The sequence below is a fragment of the Aegilops tauschii genome, chromosome 7 (genome assembly GCF_002575655.3).
Source record: "Aegilops tauschii subsp. strangulata cultivar AL8/78 chromosome 7, Aet v6.0, whole genome shotgun sequence".
Lineage (NCBI taxonomy): Eukaryota > Viridiplantae > Streptophyta > Magnoliopsida > Poales > Poaceae > Aegilops > Aegilops tauschii.
The window spans coordinates 256,344,347-256,362,116 of NC_053041.3; positions in this window are offsets into that span (position 1 = coordinate 256,344,347).

A 17,770-nucleotide genomic window follows, 5' to 3' on the forward strand; every position below is an offset into this window, starting at 1 on the left:
TTTCTTATCAAACCCTCGGGAGTTACTTCTACGTTGTTTTTTTTATTGCCATGCTATGCTCGTAGACGTGGATTGGGTTTGAGAGATATTCATGACAGATGTGAGTGTTTAATAATGGTTCAACTTAAGGTGGCAACTAAAACTCACATCTGAGTGGATTGAGGCACCTTGAGAACCCAGTGTTGTCTGTTTGTATAAGGACCGCCACCCAGGCTCAAAGGGATCATAAGATTGTTCATGCTAGAAACTTCCGTGTGCAGCCGCAAGCTATTATGGGCTCTAGCATAGCTGAGTAGGTTACAGGATCTCTTGAAGAGGTGGACTAGCAGATGTAGGGGAAAGTAGGTGTACCGGTCCATCCAGAGTAGAGAGTGACTGTTTCTGAAAGACTGTGTCTCGGTCATCCGTTTCTCAAACATCATGCAGTGCGAGAATCAAGCGGAGGCGATCGAGTCTTGTGGGAAAAGTGCACAAACCTCTGCAGAGTGTACAAACTGATCATGATTAGCCGTGTCCCCGGTTATGGACAACTTGAGTATCTAGTACCTGGATTTTCATTTGAATCTCATCACCGTGATACTTATAATTAATTTTGTTGGGTTAATGATGATACTTAATTGGGATTGAGTTGGAGGTACCTTCTCAATGTTTCAACCACCATGATAGTTAAATAAAATTTATTCCTTTGCAGTAGGATAAAATTGGCTTTTCGCAAAACTGTAACCATAGAGCTTTCCACCAGCCACATATGCATATAGTATAGCATTACTATTGTTCATTGCTCTCTATGTGTTACATTGCCAGCATATTCTATGTGCTGACCCGTTTTCGGGCTGCAACGTTTCATGTTGCAGATTTTTCAGACGACGAGTAAGGTGCCTTAGGTCGTGGTCTTATACTCAGTGATGCCGCTGGAGTTGATGGACTCACTTATCTTCCAAGTCTTCCGCTGTTATCGTTATTAGATGGCCTTAAGCCATGTTTATTATACTTAATCTCTTTGGAGATATTCGGTGTAATAAGTGTGTGATTGCTACTCTGTTATAAATCCTCCATTTGTACTGTGCGTGTCAGCATTACTGATCCAGGGATGACACTGGTGCACAGCAGCACAGGCCATTTGAGGTCTGGTCGCTACATACAGCCTTAGAGCCACTTGGTTCATATGAATGGATTCCTATACTCCCACAATTTCATAGGAAAATAAACATTAGCGTATATTCAATAGAAAAGTTCCTATGATGTGAACCAGATGACATCTCTTTTCTAATCCCTCCTCATAGGAATTGAGATAGATGTCATCTCTAGATTCAATAGAAAAGTTCCTATGATGTGAACCAAATGACATCTCTTTTCCAATCCCTACTTATAGGAATTGAGATACATGCCATTTCTAGATTCAATAGAAAAGTTCTTCTGATGTGAACCAAATGACATCTCTTTTCCAATCCCTACTCATAGGAATTGAGATACATGTCATCTCTTTCCCTACAACTTCCATGTATACATCTTCTATTCCTAAATAGCTAATACAACCCACTAGTAGCTTTTTTCCCGGACATGCAACTATGGCACAAGAACACGTCATGCATGCAAGTCATAAATCACATTTGTTTTTGTACTCTATGCTTGCAAGCACCACATCATCAATTCGTGCATGTTACGTATAAGTTATTTCTTGCATTAGATTTTGTATTGACAATGTATGTGTTGGTCACGTGCACACATCTGTAGTTCACATTCACATTTTTGTTAGAAATGTCATTCTTTTAACTGCAATTCATTTTTCCTCTTTGTGTTACATTTTCATTTTAAGCATAGATTCACTGCCCATTAGTTATAGATGTTTTTGGAGGAACTTTTATGCATTATTTTGAGTAGAAAATTTCACGCGGCCGCGGGTATATCAAAATGCGGGGCCCATGCGTCATTGCCTTTCGGTCGAACCTACGTCCACAATTTTTTGTACTATGTATATCTCCACTGGCCCCCGAACCCAAAATGCTGCCTCGTTCCCGTAAAACCAAGCGGCCCGCCCATGTTAAGGCATCGACTCGAACTCAATCCCTCTCCCGTGTACTACGCCATGGCCCCGCACACCGTAGTACTCCTACAAACCCTACCCGCCACACGGAACATCGGTTTTCTTCAAGAGGACGAGGGAGCAGCGGATTTGTAGTGGAGGCTCCTGCCCTAGGGTGCCCTAGGTAGCTGCCGCACGCATCATTGGTTTTCTCTTTTCTTTATGCTCTTGCGCCCTAGAGTGAAATGATGGTTGCTTCGTCCATCCAGCTTAATGCGGGAAAGGTGGGGCTTTGTGATTTGACCCCTCATCGCTCATTTACTACTACTGTGGCGCTATGACCGGGGTGCCTCCAAGTCCAACCGCTGCCCCGAACTGTAATTTGGTGCATCGCACATGGAACAAGACGATGGATGAGCCACATGTCGGCGAAAGGGGTCCTGTTAAGTGTATCGCCATTTCATGTGCGGACTGACCCTGCTTGAGGTTCTACGCCAACACGACAGGAGCAATCTACCACTTGGTTTTGCTCCTTGGTGAATCCCAACTATATTGATCTAAAAATATACTACTCCCTCCGTCTTAGTTTATAGTGCATGCACGTAGTTCTAGGTCATCCATTTGACTAACTAAATATGAGTTACTATGTCACCAAAAGTATATCATTGGATTCTTAAGCGGATGTAGTTTCTAAACATATATTGTTCATCACATATATAGCTAGTTAAATTCTCAACCTAGAAGGACATGCATGCCCTGTAAATCGAGACAGAGGAAGTAGTAAAAATGAGGTGATTTTACCGAGCGGTGGGCGGGGGAGCATGGCCTGTCATGCGGTCCCACGTGTCATGATGTACCAAGGTGATGCGCATCCCTCTTGAGGCAGAACAATGGCAGAAGCAATACATGGTTTTCTTGAAGTGTGAAATAATGGTTGCTTCGTCCGTCTGGGAAGGTGCGACATTGTGATTTGACGTCTCATTGCTCATTACTACTACTGGGGCGCTACAACTGGGGTGCGTCCCCCTGTTGTTCTGCACTGTTATTTTGTGCATGAAACGTCGACCCGGTTTCTATACTCCCACATGTCGGCAAGAGGAAGTACAGAATTCATGAAAGCGAGCATCTCCACTCTTTTAGTACGATGGAGGAGTACAAGACATGGCTTGGTTTTTTCTGCTTCGCGTGATCCATCAATACAAACTCAGACTAAAAAGGCGAGGGCAGGTCTTTTCCCGCGCGACAGGCAGGGGAGCTTGGCATAGTCTGTTCGAGGCAACGAGGTAGGAAGGGAAACAAGGAAATAAAGGTTTAGCGACTTAGTTTTGGGAAAATCTGATCTTAGGGAGTACGTACCCACTATGGAGGTAGTACTACTTACTACTCCCTCCTTTCCGATTTATAGGGCTCATCTAAAAAAATCATTTTTCCATTTTACAGGTCTTAATTCTACTAGTAGTAGCATCACATGTTTGGATATCGAGGTGCATTAAATCACCCGATGCAAGCAGTATCAAGAGAAAACTCACCAATGCATGTAGAAGTTCATGGACATTTAGAGGTCATGCATGCATTCCTTGTAATTAATGCATCAGTAAATGTAACTTCTTGAGAAAAATGAGCGTACTAATTACTTGTGCAAACTACGAATTAATTCCACCACTCATCGTCTACCTTGGTTGGAGAGATTTTGAAATTGAGCCATAAACCGGAAAGGAGGGAGTAGTAACATAGCGTAGGGTAGCTTGATGCACCACGGACTCCAAGGAAATTGCTATAGTACTACTCCTATGTACCACTGTACTACTCCTACTACTGAAAGACATATATTTCAAACAATATGATAATCTCGGTAGGAACGAGGAGTAACGGAGGGAGTAGTAACATTTTCTCCTTGTCCCGCGAGCCACCACGCGCGTGGGCGAGGGAGCGGGGGTAGGCATAGTAAGCAAGCTTCTCCTCGTCTTGCGACTGTGCGAGCCACCGTGCCCATGGGCGGGGGAGACAGCATACTAATCAAGCTTCCCTCGTTTTATGAGTTGAGGGGACACATCAAAAGTAATACGTACAGAGCATCTCCAGTGTATAGAGCCTTTCCTCTTAGGTAGGCCCCACATGGTTTGAATCTTATCAAATGAAAAAACCACAATGTATAGAGACTCTAACCAGCCTCTAAGGTGGGCCCTAGCAGAAATTTAAAAAGTATTGATTAGCAACACATTTGACCAATCAGTACTGTTTCTCTTGTACTCCTACTTTCTTATGCTTCCTAAGGCTGGTTTCAATAGGGAGAATCATATAGTAGTATCATATGCATGATACTAATGTATGATACTACTCTTGTAATGCATAGTATCATAAGTTAGTATCTTAGGTTACATTATTAATTGCCATGCATGACACAAAGTAGTAGGACATTTAATCTGATATGGTATCATGATATGATACCACATCCTCGCTTTCTTCATTTAATTGTGTGCCACATTATCCAAAAAATCTAGTTGGCATGCATGATACGGCACATGATACTCCCATTACGACCAGCCTAAGGCTGACAATTGGGACCAGATGGATTGTTATATTGTTAGAGGCAGTCTGTAAGGTTAGACATGATGCTAGCCAATTTTTTGTGAGAGGAAGTTCATGCAATGTATAGAGGCCTACCTCTAAGAGGAGAGAGGGCTTAGAGGAAACAAAAAGCATACATTGTGGATGCCCTAAGTGCCTACTTTCCGGTCTATATGACTCAATTTAAAATCCACAATGCATCCATAATAGATGCTGAGTGGTGGAATAAGTTTGTTACTTCCATAGTTCGTAAAAGTATTGAGCATGTGAGATGGTGAACAGAGGGAGTACGATACCATTAGTACTACAGTTCTTTTGGAAGGGTTGTAGTAGTACCTCCCATGCACATGTTCACATTTCAAGCTTCAATAAAAATGTTGCACACAAGGATTAAGAGAAACCTCAACAATGCATGTACTCCCTCAATCCATATAGGGTATAAAATGCGTTTTGGAGGCTAACTTTGACCACATGTTAGAGCAGTAATATGACATCCAACTTACACAAATCTTACCATCAAATCCGTACGTGGTCATTATACCGCTAACACATGCATGCGTTGCAATTAGTACATAGATACAGTAGTAAACACTCACTATCTAGTAGTACTAGTAGTACTCTACACTACTACTACTACTACTATGAGGCCATCCAACTGTGTCACGGCAGAAGACCGCGGACACCGATTATTCGTTCATATTTAAATTTGTTTTCACACAGCACAATATCCATGAGAAAAACTTGGCAAAATTTCACGGCAAATGAGGGATTTGAATGTGCTGGGAGGGGTGGGCCTGGGAGGGGTTGTTTGGATCTTGCCCGGGGTAGCCAAAATATTGGCGACCCTTTTGTCCACCCGTGCCTTTGCCACCGATGAACGAGGAAGAGCTCGGGTGCTCATGCATCCTCCAACGCACGCGTTGGAGACGAGCTCGCACGAGCTGTGCTTTTTTTGTCCCACCACGCCGCCCGAGCCGGCCGTAGACCGACCGGCGACCCGCAAATTACGCCATCCAACCGTAGCCACACACATTCTGACAGCAACTCAACCAGCCGGATGAAATTCATGCAAACACGGCGATATTTCATATAAACAATGACGGAATTCATATAAAATACCAGATTTTCATACAAACATGATGGATTTCATTACATTCAAATCAACTAAATGGTGCTAGTCTTGAACAGCACATGTATAATAATACCTAGCCAAAATGGATGGTCGCCCGCTGATCCATTTGTCTTCCTCATGTCCAGCAGCACGATCACCGGACTGCCGGGAGCCCTGGAGGTATATGCTTCAGCGCAAAGGATGGCTCGCTTCCCCACCGCTCAACTAACATCGTTGGCTGATGCCCAAGATGGAGTCTGAAGGGGGCTTCTCCGCTTCTATGGAGCCCATGCGCGGTCCACGTAGGTCCTCGCAACAAAAGCATCCGGCAAGACACCTGCTGTGTATGCTGGCGTCGCCTTAGTGGTGGCCTTCATGGGACCCAAGCGGCGGCGACCTCCCGTGTTCTACTTCTCCTCAATGATGGCGGCGGATGCAGAGGCGCTAGCCACCGACTCGTCGCTCTCCGCGCACCCTGCTTCTGTCTCTGCTTGCATGGCACGGTGGCCGGCATGGGAGTCTCGGCCACAGAAAAGGGAGACGCGGTCACAGAAGCAGGAGGCGCGGTACGAGGCGGTGGCGTGGACGGCAGCGACGATGCCCATGCTCCCCGCCGTGCCGGCATGGAGCAGCTCGGCACTCCTCGTCGAGCTAGCCTGGAGCGTTGAGTTGCTGAACCGCGCGCCGGCTTGGGGCGACAACTGGCTCCGTTGGGCGAGGGGAGGGAGGTGGATCAGCGAGCTGCATAGATCGTATCCGGCGGGCTCGGCGGGCAACCCAAATAACTACTCTTCTTAAGCCATTGTAAGAGCGGAGAAAATGGTAATGGAGGAGATATGGGAGCGGCGGTGGTGTGCGATTCTTGGCCGGCGTGTGGCCTCGTTTAAATAGGAGATTAAATAGACGGCAGGCAGGAGTAGCTCGGACGGCGTTGCATTTAATGCCGTCCCGGTCATGAACGGACATATGTCCTCAGTGGGTTTCTCGGCTTCCACACGGGTTTCATGGAGGCGTTTGAATGCGGCAAGGGGGCGTGTTCAGCCGGACGTGCAGCGAGCGGCACCCTCGACTCTGACATACGACACCGCGTCGTTCTTCCACTGACGTGTGGGCTCGTTGCGTAGCTGGCCTGCATGTAAGTGACCCAACGCAGGCAACGCATGGCAGAGGAGCTTTTGGTGGACCAGGGCAGTCAGCAGTGGGCATTTCATAAACCGATGATTGTTCATTGAGTGTGACGTCATCTATTTCATGTAGATAAGCCTACTATATAATGCAAGAGAATTTTAAAATTTTCATATATACGTTGATAGGCCATTCGATACGTTGTGATTCATAAAGACTGCTACAAACATGAATGTTCTTCTTATCACAGATAAGATTGATTAATACCCATAACAATCCATTTCCTTAACAAAGGGAGCATGCACGTATAGGTTGAGCATGTGTCTTTTGTCATGTGTTGTGTGCATGCAGGCGTACGTGTGAGTGTTGCGTGTGTGCATGTGTACATTTCAGTGTTGCATGCATTTGTGCGTGCGTGTGATCGTGAGTGCATGTGTAAGTGTCAGTGTTGCACACCTGCATGCATGTGTGTGTTCGTGCAAGTGTTGCGTGCGTGCATGTGTACGTACGGGGTGAGGCTACACGTTAGTCGACTGATTTTTTTCATCTCTGCTCAGTCGATTTCCAGCCGTTGGATACGAAATCAAGGGCCTCCAGTTCATCTTCAACCTCCACCCCCTGAGCTGCCAGCCACCACCGGCCCCCGCCGCCCTCGGCCGACAGCGCCGCCTCGCCCACCCCAAAACCACTCCCCACCACCGGTCCGCTGCCGCCCCGGCCATCCCTCTAGGCCCCCCCCCCCCCCGCGCCGAGCTTTTTCTTCAGCAGTCCCCACACCACCGCCCCACCACCACGCCCTCACCACCGGCGACCACCGCCCCCACCCTGAACCCTAAAGATAGATAGCGGGGTACCTCTCCGGCGAGCCCTCCTCCCCACCGCGGTTTGTTCCTCCTTAACTCCGGCGAGCCCCCCACCCCCTGAAAATCGACTGACCCAAAAGTCGATTCAGTCGACTGAAGTGTAGCTAAATCGGTACGTGTGAGTATTGCATGCATGCAAGCGTTGCGGGAGTGTTTGTGCGCATGTGTGATGAGTTTGTATTCACCACAGTGGCTCGTGTGTGCGTGCAATTAAAATGGCCGGCTCAGCATATTATCACAAGGCGATCCTTGTCCGATGTGGTTAGGGGCGCGGGCTGCCAACCAAAGGTCTCACGACTTTGAGTCCCCACTGACCACTAATTTATTACCATTTATGTCTTTCATATACGCGCTGACGGGTGGGCCCTATGGTAATGTGAACTGGTGAATGTGGACCGTTTGACTGGTCAATTGGCCGTGTCATCAAAAAATTACGGAGCTGTATGGTGAGCCAGTGACCGTATGATCACCATAAAATGTATTTTCTTAACATAGTACAAACTCAAACTACCATTTCTTTATTTCATATACGCGCTAATAGGTGGGCCCCATGGTTGCGCGCGCTAATGGTGCAACACTACTTGCGCCACGTGGAATGTTTGACTAGTCAATTGATCGTGTCATCAACAAATTACGGAGTTGTACGGGTGAGCCAATGACCGGTATAATCACGACATGTATTTTTTTAACACAGTACAAATGCAAGCGCTCATATATACGCGCAAAGACTCACCGCTATAAGCGCACACACGCAGACCCTATCCCTATGAGCACCTTCGAGAGAGTGAGCCAGCATATGATCTTGAGATTTTATGAAGTCACCATAGGTGCCTCGTAGTCGAGGGGAACGTCTCCTCCCACTGAACGCACATCGCCAGAAAATACTGAAATTAATCTAGGATAGATGTGAACACCAGGACTTTAACCCTGGTGGGCTGGGGAAACCACTGTCCTCCTAACCATCCAACCACAGGTTGGTTAGCACCACAAAATGTATATGGTGACCGTGATGAGCTTATTTTAATGTCCAGTGACCATATCGTGCTTTTGCTTGAAATACAATGACTGTAAGTGTCGTCAACAAAATACAGAGCACACATCAAATACAATTTCCGTCAGTGTCATCAACAAAATACGGAGACATATCGTGAGCTAGATACCGTATGATCACCACGAGAATGTATACGGTGAATGTAATGAGCATATTCAGAAGGCCGGTGACCGTGTAGTGCTTTTGCTTGAAATACAGTGACCGTCACGCGTGAATGTTTCAGGGGCATGCATACTTTTAGAGGACCGAGAGATAGTTTGTGTGCGTACGTGAAAGTGGTGTAGAAAGAGGGGGTGTCCGGTGGAGACAAGGAGAGATATGCCCTTCGTTTCTCTTTCCCGTGACTAATATCTTAGGAGAAAATACAAACATTCACAATGCAGAACAAATATTATTGGATGCACCATGCAATTAACTTTCATGTATAACATTGTACTATTGTATATGCTTATTTTCTTAGTGGCCGAGTGCGTGTGGGGTGTGGTGGGCACATCACTTCTAGTTGTGGTGGGTCAACATGAGGACTCATGGGTCGGTTCCATCCTGCGCCACATAGGTTGGACCGAGATGCATTATACGAAGACCCATGTGGAGGACTCGGCGTACGAGATGAAGCTACCAGAGTCGTGGATGACTCTATCCCCACTGATGATAAGCCGACTATATATGATTTGTAACCCTAGGCCCCGAGTATGTTATAGAAGTCCGGGGCAAGTTCTTCGATAATATACACGCACACTTATGCGTTAGATATAGAGATATATAGCGCGTGTGTGAGAACGGGCTGAGGCATAGTGCATCTACATGTAAAAGGCGGTTCTACGCATTAAATTAAAATATAAATGGCATTATTATTTCTGGATGAGATCATGAATTTTGCAATTTGCGTATGAACGAACATCGGTCTATCAGACACCCATACTCCATGGAATTCCAGCATGTGCATGCGTATATTTCATATTATCAATCCATAGAGTGAGAGTGGTTTCAAATCCAGACAATGCATTGCTTTTGCAATTCATATATAAACATTAATTAGTGCACTCCATGTTGTTAGTGTGAAGCACTTTATACATTTGTGACTTACATGGATACATTCCAAATTGCCAGCTACGAAATAGAATACATGTTGAATTCAACATAAAGGGGGTTTCGAAGATTCAAATTCATAGGAAGTGCATTCATCTATTTGAGTCCGAGATAATGGCATTTGTAAATAATATCTAAAAGGGGGCATCAATCTTTGTTGTGCGTTTGAACATGCTATATATTCATACACATGTATAACTATTTTTTTGCAACCAAGGAGATTATATCTGGAACCATGCATGAACTGAGGTAAGTTGCATATTTTTTAATATATACTCATGTAGAATGTATATTCAAATGTACCCCCTGCATTCCTAAATAATCATAGTTTTAGGATTTTCAAGAGTCAAGATTTGTGAAGTTTGACAAATCCTGAAAGTTCAATTCAAGAGAACCGAAAACGTTAATGCCTATGCTCCCAAAATATTGAACGAAGCGCCAAATAAGCCTCTTGTCACCCAAAACCGTACGAGACTAATGTTTGGCGGTAGGAAATTACTGTCCTGACTCTGGCCCGTGTAGCCTATCGGCCCGATGTCTGATGACCCACAAGCATAGGGGATCTATCGTAGTCCTTTCGATAAGTAAGAGTGTCGAACCCAACGAGGAGCAGAAGGAAATGATAAGCGGTTTTCAGCAAGGTATTCTCTGCAAGCACTGAAATTATCGGTAACACGTAGTTTTGTGATAAGGTAATTTGTTACGGGTAACAAGTAATGAAAGTAAATAAGGTGCAACAAGATGGCCCAATCCTTTTTGTAGCAAAGGACAAGCCTGGACAAACTCTTATGTAGTGAAAAGCACTCCTGAGGACACATGGGAATTATCGTCAAGCTAGTTTTCATCATGCTCATATGATTCGCGTTTGTTACTTTGATAATTTGGTATGTGGATGGACCAGTGCTTGGGTGCTGTCCTTTCTTGGACAAGCATCCCACTTATGGTTAACCCCTATTGCAAGCATCCACAACTACAAAAGAAGTATTAAGGTAGACCTAACCATAGCATGAAACATATGGATCCAAATCAGCCCCTTACGAAGCAACGCATAAACTAGGGTTTAAGCTTCTGTCACTCTAGCAACCCATCATCTAATTATTACTTCCCAATGCCTTCCTCTAGGCCCAAACAATGGTGAAGTGTCATGTAGTCGACGTTCACATAACACCACTAGAGGAAAGACAACATACATCTCATCAAAATATCGAACGAATACCAAATTCACATGACTACTTATAGCAAGACTTCTCCCATGTCATCAGGAACAAACGTAACTACTCACAAATCATATTCATGTTCATAATCAGAGTTGTATTAATATGCATAGTGGATCTGAACGTATGATCTTCCACCAAATAAACAAACTAGCATCAACTACAAGGAGTAATCAACACTACTAGCAACCCACAGGTACCAATCTGAGGCTTTGGGACAAAGATTGGATACAAGAGATGAACTAGGGTTTGAGAGGAGATGGTGCTGGTGAAGATGTTGGTGGAGATTGACCCCTCCCGATGAGAGGATCGTTGGGGATGACGATGGCGATGATTTCCCCCTCCCAGAGGGAAGTTTCCCCGACAGAACAGCTCTGCCGGAGCCCTAGATTGGTTCCGCCAAGGTTCCGCCTCGTGGCGGCGGAGTTTCTTCCCGAAAGCTTGCTTATGATTTTTCCTCGGACGAAATACTTCATATAGCAGAAGATGGGCATCGGAGGCCTGCCAGGGGGCCCACGAGGCAGGGGGCGCGCCCAGGGGGTAGGGCGCACCCCCACCCTCGTGGCCAGGGTGTGGGCCCCCTCTGGTATTTTCTTTGCTCAATATTTTTTTATTAATTCCAAAATTGACTTCCGTGAAGTTTCAGGACTTTTGGAGCTGTGCAGAATAGGTCTCTAATATTTGCTCCTTTTCTAGCCCAGAATTCCAACTGCCGGCATTCTCCCTCTTCGTGTAAACGTTGTAAAATAAGAGAGAATAGGCATAAGTATTGCGACATAACATGTAATAACAACCCATAATGCAATAAATGGGCCAGCCTTTTTAACCTAAGTGGCCGTTGTTGGTCCTTGCCACGTGTCGACGTATCATAGGCACCTCCTGTCCATTGGGCAGTTGACATCTGCCCTTTTCGGGTGCTGACACGTGGTTGCTATAGCCAATAATATTTTTTCACGTGGAAAATCCCCATTGGTCGGGGCTGTTAACAGGTTATCGGATCCAAACCAGAACCCGATAGCTTAACGTTGACCCGTTACGGTGGATGCCACGTGTCGGTCACCCTTGACAAAAGCAGTTCTATGACGCTCGATTTATCGTCATGGAAGTGGACACTTCCGTGATGATAATTTTGGTAATGTCATGGAACACTTCTACGACAGCACGGGTATGACTATCTTGATTCTGTCATAAAATCGTCATGGATGTACATGCATGACAGAAAACATGACCTATTGTGACAAACACGTATCATCACGGAAGTGTATTTTTTTGTAGTGATAACACGTTTACTAGTAATAAATTCTAAAGGACAAATGCCAGTATGCCACACAAGTTCATCTCCACTTCATGTGATAAATTTGTGCACGGCTAGTCTACATATATTCACAGTGCTACCATTCACAATTTACCATACTCCACTTACACGTTATAGATGGGCTCCATGTCCTCCTCCAGGTTCCAGTCCCAGGTGTTCTTCATGGATGGCATGATCCATAGCGGTGGGCAACGGGAATTACTGTCACAGCTTTCTAGTCCGGTTCCACACGATGGAGACTCATCCAAGCTGAAGTGCATAAATAAGGGATAGTGTGTCCCAGCATGTCGTTCATCCGGTGGTGCGCACTGAAGACACAAATATGCTTCACGAACAGCAGGCCTTCAGTGTCGTGCACGGAAGGTAGCATCCGCTTCACAATGGGGTAGCTGTCCCCAATGAAAAGCGAGTACTCTCCAAGAGTGTTCCTCGGCACCCACATAGCATCACGAGGGTCGAACTCGGCGCCATTCATCTGGTACACGCGGCATCTCAGATCTAAACACATGGTGACGTACATGGTCAAGGTCCATGCATAGTAATGTTGTGCTCAAATACGGCGCTCAATAATGTTGTGCAGCAAATAGTACTACTCCGGTATATAGGAAGTAAAATAACCGGCTTATTATATATAGCGATTCTTGGCTACATGGATGAGATAGTAAGACATGGAAAAACAAAAATGGTGGGAGCTAGTGGGTTCAACTCTTCAAGGGTCTAGCTAGCTATACGCGTCCTCCAAGATAAAAAGTGCTAGTACTAGTAAGTAGTACTACAATGAAAGAGAAGGCAAGAGGGTTAATAAAATATAATACTAAATTGTAGTACTAGTACAGTAAACATGTCCCAGTCAAGATAAAGAAAATAAGTAACAAGTACTACCACTCTAACACACAACAATGATAAAATGGAATACCTGGGTAGATGGTGACGGTCCGATCGTGGTAGATTGTGTGACCATGTTGCACATCAGTGGTACCATGGGTAACGACTACTAAGATAGTTGATCCCAATATGCCAAAGTCAGCTACAAGGTTCTAGGTTAGACCGAATCGCGCATGCAAATGCAAATGCACATCCTGGATCGACGATCTTATTTTGATCGGGGGATGACTGGTCCCTGCAAAATAATGGAGTGCCATTAGGGATGCAAATGATGGTTTGTGCATTCCGTCTATAATCTCCCGTACCGTAGGATAGCAACCAGATGAAACAAGTCCCCTGGCTTGTCACTGTGAAGATGCGGCCTACATGGCACATGGCGTCTTCGAACGCGTAGGGGTACAAATCTACCGCGGCCAACATGTGCCAGCCTCTGTCGTTACTGCCTCTTGTATTGATTGCAATCCTTATGTCGAACACCGCAATGAGATAGAAATCGTCGTAGCCGCGTGGCTTTGTCGGCGGGTCCGCAATTGCTATCTTCTTCAATATCATGTAGGCATCATCATACGTATTCAAGCCCATCCAGTCCGGAAGGCCGATCCCAATGGTGGAGAAGGGGTCTATGGTAACGGCCGCACTGCTGTGGATGTTGTGCAAAATGATGGTGGTATCCAGCCAGAGGCATGCAAGCCAATCTTTGCTGGCACCAACCAAGACCTTTATATAAGACGGTGGGCAGCAAAGAAATTATGGGATGGAATAACTAAGTACTATATTTATAATATACACTACATGATCAAACTCCATGACTGACCTGCTCATCGGAAAAAATCCGACTACCTCTCAACGTCGGCAACTCTAGCGGAGTCAACGTGCAACCATGGCCACGGAGCGGTGGACTGTTCGATGGATTGTCCCATAGAATAACCTTCTCCTCGAGGACGCATGGAAGACCAACAAGCATGGCCTTTTCCCAAGCCTGTTTAAGCACCGTCTTAACAAAGTTGGTGCAGGAAGCACCGAGTCTTGCGGCGGTGAGGACATCGGAGCAGCGTGCAATTTCTCCCAGAGGATCGTTGTCCAAGGTCTCCCAGCCCCGACGAGGAGGAGAACCGCCAGGCGAATCCATGGGAGCAGTGGCGAACTGCCTTGGTCTCTTCGCTAAGGAAATTATGCGGGCACGCATAGTGGTAGTGCCTCATGCCCCGTGATGGCGAGCCTATTATTCACTACGTAGTACTGTAGCAGTAGTAGTGCTACTTTCTCAACTAGTAGTGCGATGTACTTTACTTCTATAGAGCACCCGTTTTGAACTCTTGAATCTCAAGGCCAAGGACCTACAGTTGCAAGTGGAGGTTGAAAGTGCAACTAATCCCGGGTGGTGTTGGTAATTCATAACAACATACAGCTCATTGAACTAATATCTATTCAAGTTAAATATTTCAGAAAGTTCAATGATTGGCATGGCATGGACTAGAGATGTGGACCCCTCAAAATGCTAAGGACAAATATTGGCAAAAGCTCAAAACTCTTCATTTCAATTTTAGTGATCCAAGATCACATAGAGTCCATGAGAAAAGCCAATACTATTAAAAGGGGATGAGGTGTTGCTTAATGATGTATTTGCTCAAAATTCTTAGTGATATGCTCCAAAGCCCCCAATCTCTTTCGCAATTCCAAATATGTCCAAAATCTAAAGTCAAACTCGGCCCACCGATTTGATCTATCCGGCGCCACCGAGTTCCTTTGACATAGCCACTACCAGAAACCTAATCAGTTCGGTCTCACCGATAGGGATCTCGGTCTCACCGAGATGGGATTGCAAACTCTCTGTTTCCCTTCGTAACGTTTTGGTGCCACCGAAATGACCGATCGGTCCCACCGTGTTCGCAATGCAAACTCTCTGTTTCCCTTCGTAACATTTTGGTCTTACCGAAATGAGCGATCTGTCCCACCGAGTTTGCTTGACCAACTCTCTGGTTTGCTCATTGTCGAAATCGGTTCCACCGAGTTCATGCAATCTGTCACACCGAGATGAGGTTTTGCCCTAACCCTAGCGCATCGGTGCCACCAACTTGATCATGTCGGTCCCACCGAGAATCCTAATGTTCACATTTTGAACTGAATAGGTCTCACCGAGTTCACCTATCCGGTCTGACCGAGTTGGGTCAAATGTGTGTAACGGTTAGATTTTGTGTGGAGGCTATATATACCCCTCCACCCCCTTCTCTATTCAAGAGAGAGCCATCAAAATATGCCTACACTTCCACTACTCATTTTCTAAGAGAGAACCACCTACTCATGTGTTGAGACCAAGACATTTCAATCCAACCACAAGAATCTTGATCTCTAGCCTTCCCTAAGTTGCTTTCCACTCAAATCATCTTTCCACCATAGCCAAATCTATGAGAGAGAGTTGAGTGTTGGGACGACTATCATTTGAAGAACAAGAGCAAGAAGTTCATCATCATCACACCATCTATTACCTTTTGGAGAGTGGTGTCTCCTAGATTGGTTAGGTGTCACTTGGGAGCCTCCGACAAGATTGTGGAGTTGAACCAATGAGTTTGTAAGGGCAAGGAGATCGCCTACTTCGTGAAGATCTACCCAAGTGAGGCAAGTCCTTTGTGGGCGATGGCCATGGTGGGATAGGCAAGGTTACTTCTTCATGGACCATTCGTGGGTGGAGCCCTCCGTGGACTCGCGCAACATTTACCCTTTGTGGGTTGAAGTCTCCATCAACATGGACGTACGATAGCACCACCTATCGGAAGCACGCCAAAAATCTCCATGTCTACATTGCGTTTTCCTTCTCCAAACCCTTCCCTTTACCTTAATATGCAATGTTTTACTTTCCGCTACTACACTCTTAAAATTGCATGTGTAGGTTGATTGCTTGACTTGTGCCAAGTTGCTAAAATCTGCCAAGACTTAAAATTGGGAAAAGGCTAGATTTTTATTTGGTCAAGTAGTCTAATCACCCCCTCTGGACCTACTTTTGATCCTACAAGTGGTTTCAGAGCTTTGGTATCCATTTGCCTTGATTTCCATAGCTTTGGCGATCATAGCCTTGGTTTCACAACCTGGGAGAGTATGGCGTCTAGCGAGGGAAATTACCATGGTAGAGGTGCTTACTTTGATGGTACTAATTTTGCTAGTTGGAAGCATAAGATGAAAATGCATATTTTTGGACATAACCCTGCCGTTTGGGCTATTATGTGTATTGATTTGCAAGGTGAATTCTTTGAAGATGGAAGAGAACCGAATCGTGAAGCAACCACAGAAGAATTGAAGATGTTGCAATACAATGCTCAAGCTTGCGATATCCTCTTCAACGGATTGTGCCCCGAAGAATTCAACAAAATCAACCGCCTTGAGAATGGAAAGGAAATTTGGGATACTTTGGTTGATATCCATGAAGGTACCGAGTCCTTCAAGGAATCCAAATTGGATGTACTTCAAAGTCAACTTGACAAGTTCAAAATGAAGGATCGTGAAGGAGTCGCTGAAATGTATTAGGCTTGCTCTCATCACAAGTGAGATTGCCGGCTTAGGAAGTGAAGAGATGACCGACAGATTCATCATCAAGAAGATCCTAAGAGCCTTGGATGCAAAATATGATACCGTGTGCACCTTGATCCAAATGATGCCCAATTACAAAGATCTCAAGCCAACAAAAGTCATTGGTAGAATTGTTGCTCATGAGATGTCACTTTAGGATAAGGAAGAGCTTCACAACAAGTCTAGTGGTGCTCACAAAGCATCATGCGATGCCCCTACAACATCAAGTGAGAAACAAGCCTTCAATGAAGAATTGAGCCTAATGGTGAAGAACTTCAAAAAGTTCTAGAAGAGTAGAAGCAAAGAGAGAAGTTCCAAGTCAAGGTCCTACAATGACAAAAGATCTTCTAGTCGTGATCGCAATTGCTACAATTGTGGAAGACCCGGACACTACTCTAGTGAATGTACGACTCCCTACAAAAGAAGAGAAGACTCACCTAAAAGGAGAAGTAAAAGAGAGGAATCACCTCCAAGAGAGAGAAGGAGTAGAGATGATCGTTATGAACGAAGACCCTCTCACAGAAGCAAGGATTCGGAAAGGAAGGACAAGTCATCAAAGAGCTACACAAAACAAAGACATCAAGCTCATATTGGTGAATGGGTATCCGGTTCCGACTCCGACAACTACTCCAAGAGAAGCTATCACTCCGACTCCGAATATACTCAAGATGAAGATGTTGCCGGTCTTGCACTATTGTCATCCAACTCCTACGACATATTCGACTCACCAAATGAAGGGTTTGGAAGATGCTTCATGGCTAAAGGCCCTAAGGTATCACACCCCAAGTATGTTGATTTCAATAGTGATGAAGATGATTTGCTAGGTGATGATGATTTACCTGTTGACAACTCTAGTGATGAAAACTATGATGAAACTGCTATTAATCATGCTAATCAAGATGAAACGAATGACAATGATAAGAAGGATATTGAGCGTCTAACTAAAGAACTAAACACTCTTAAGT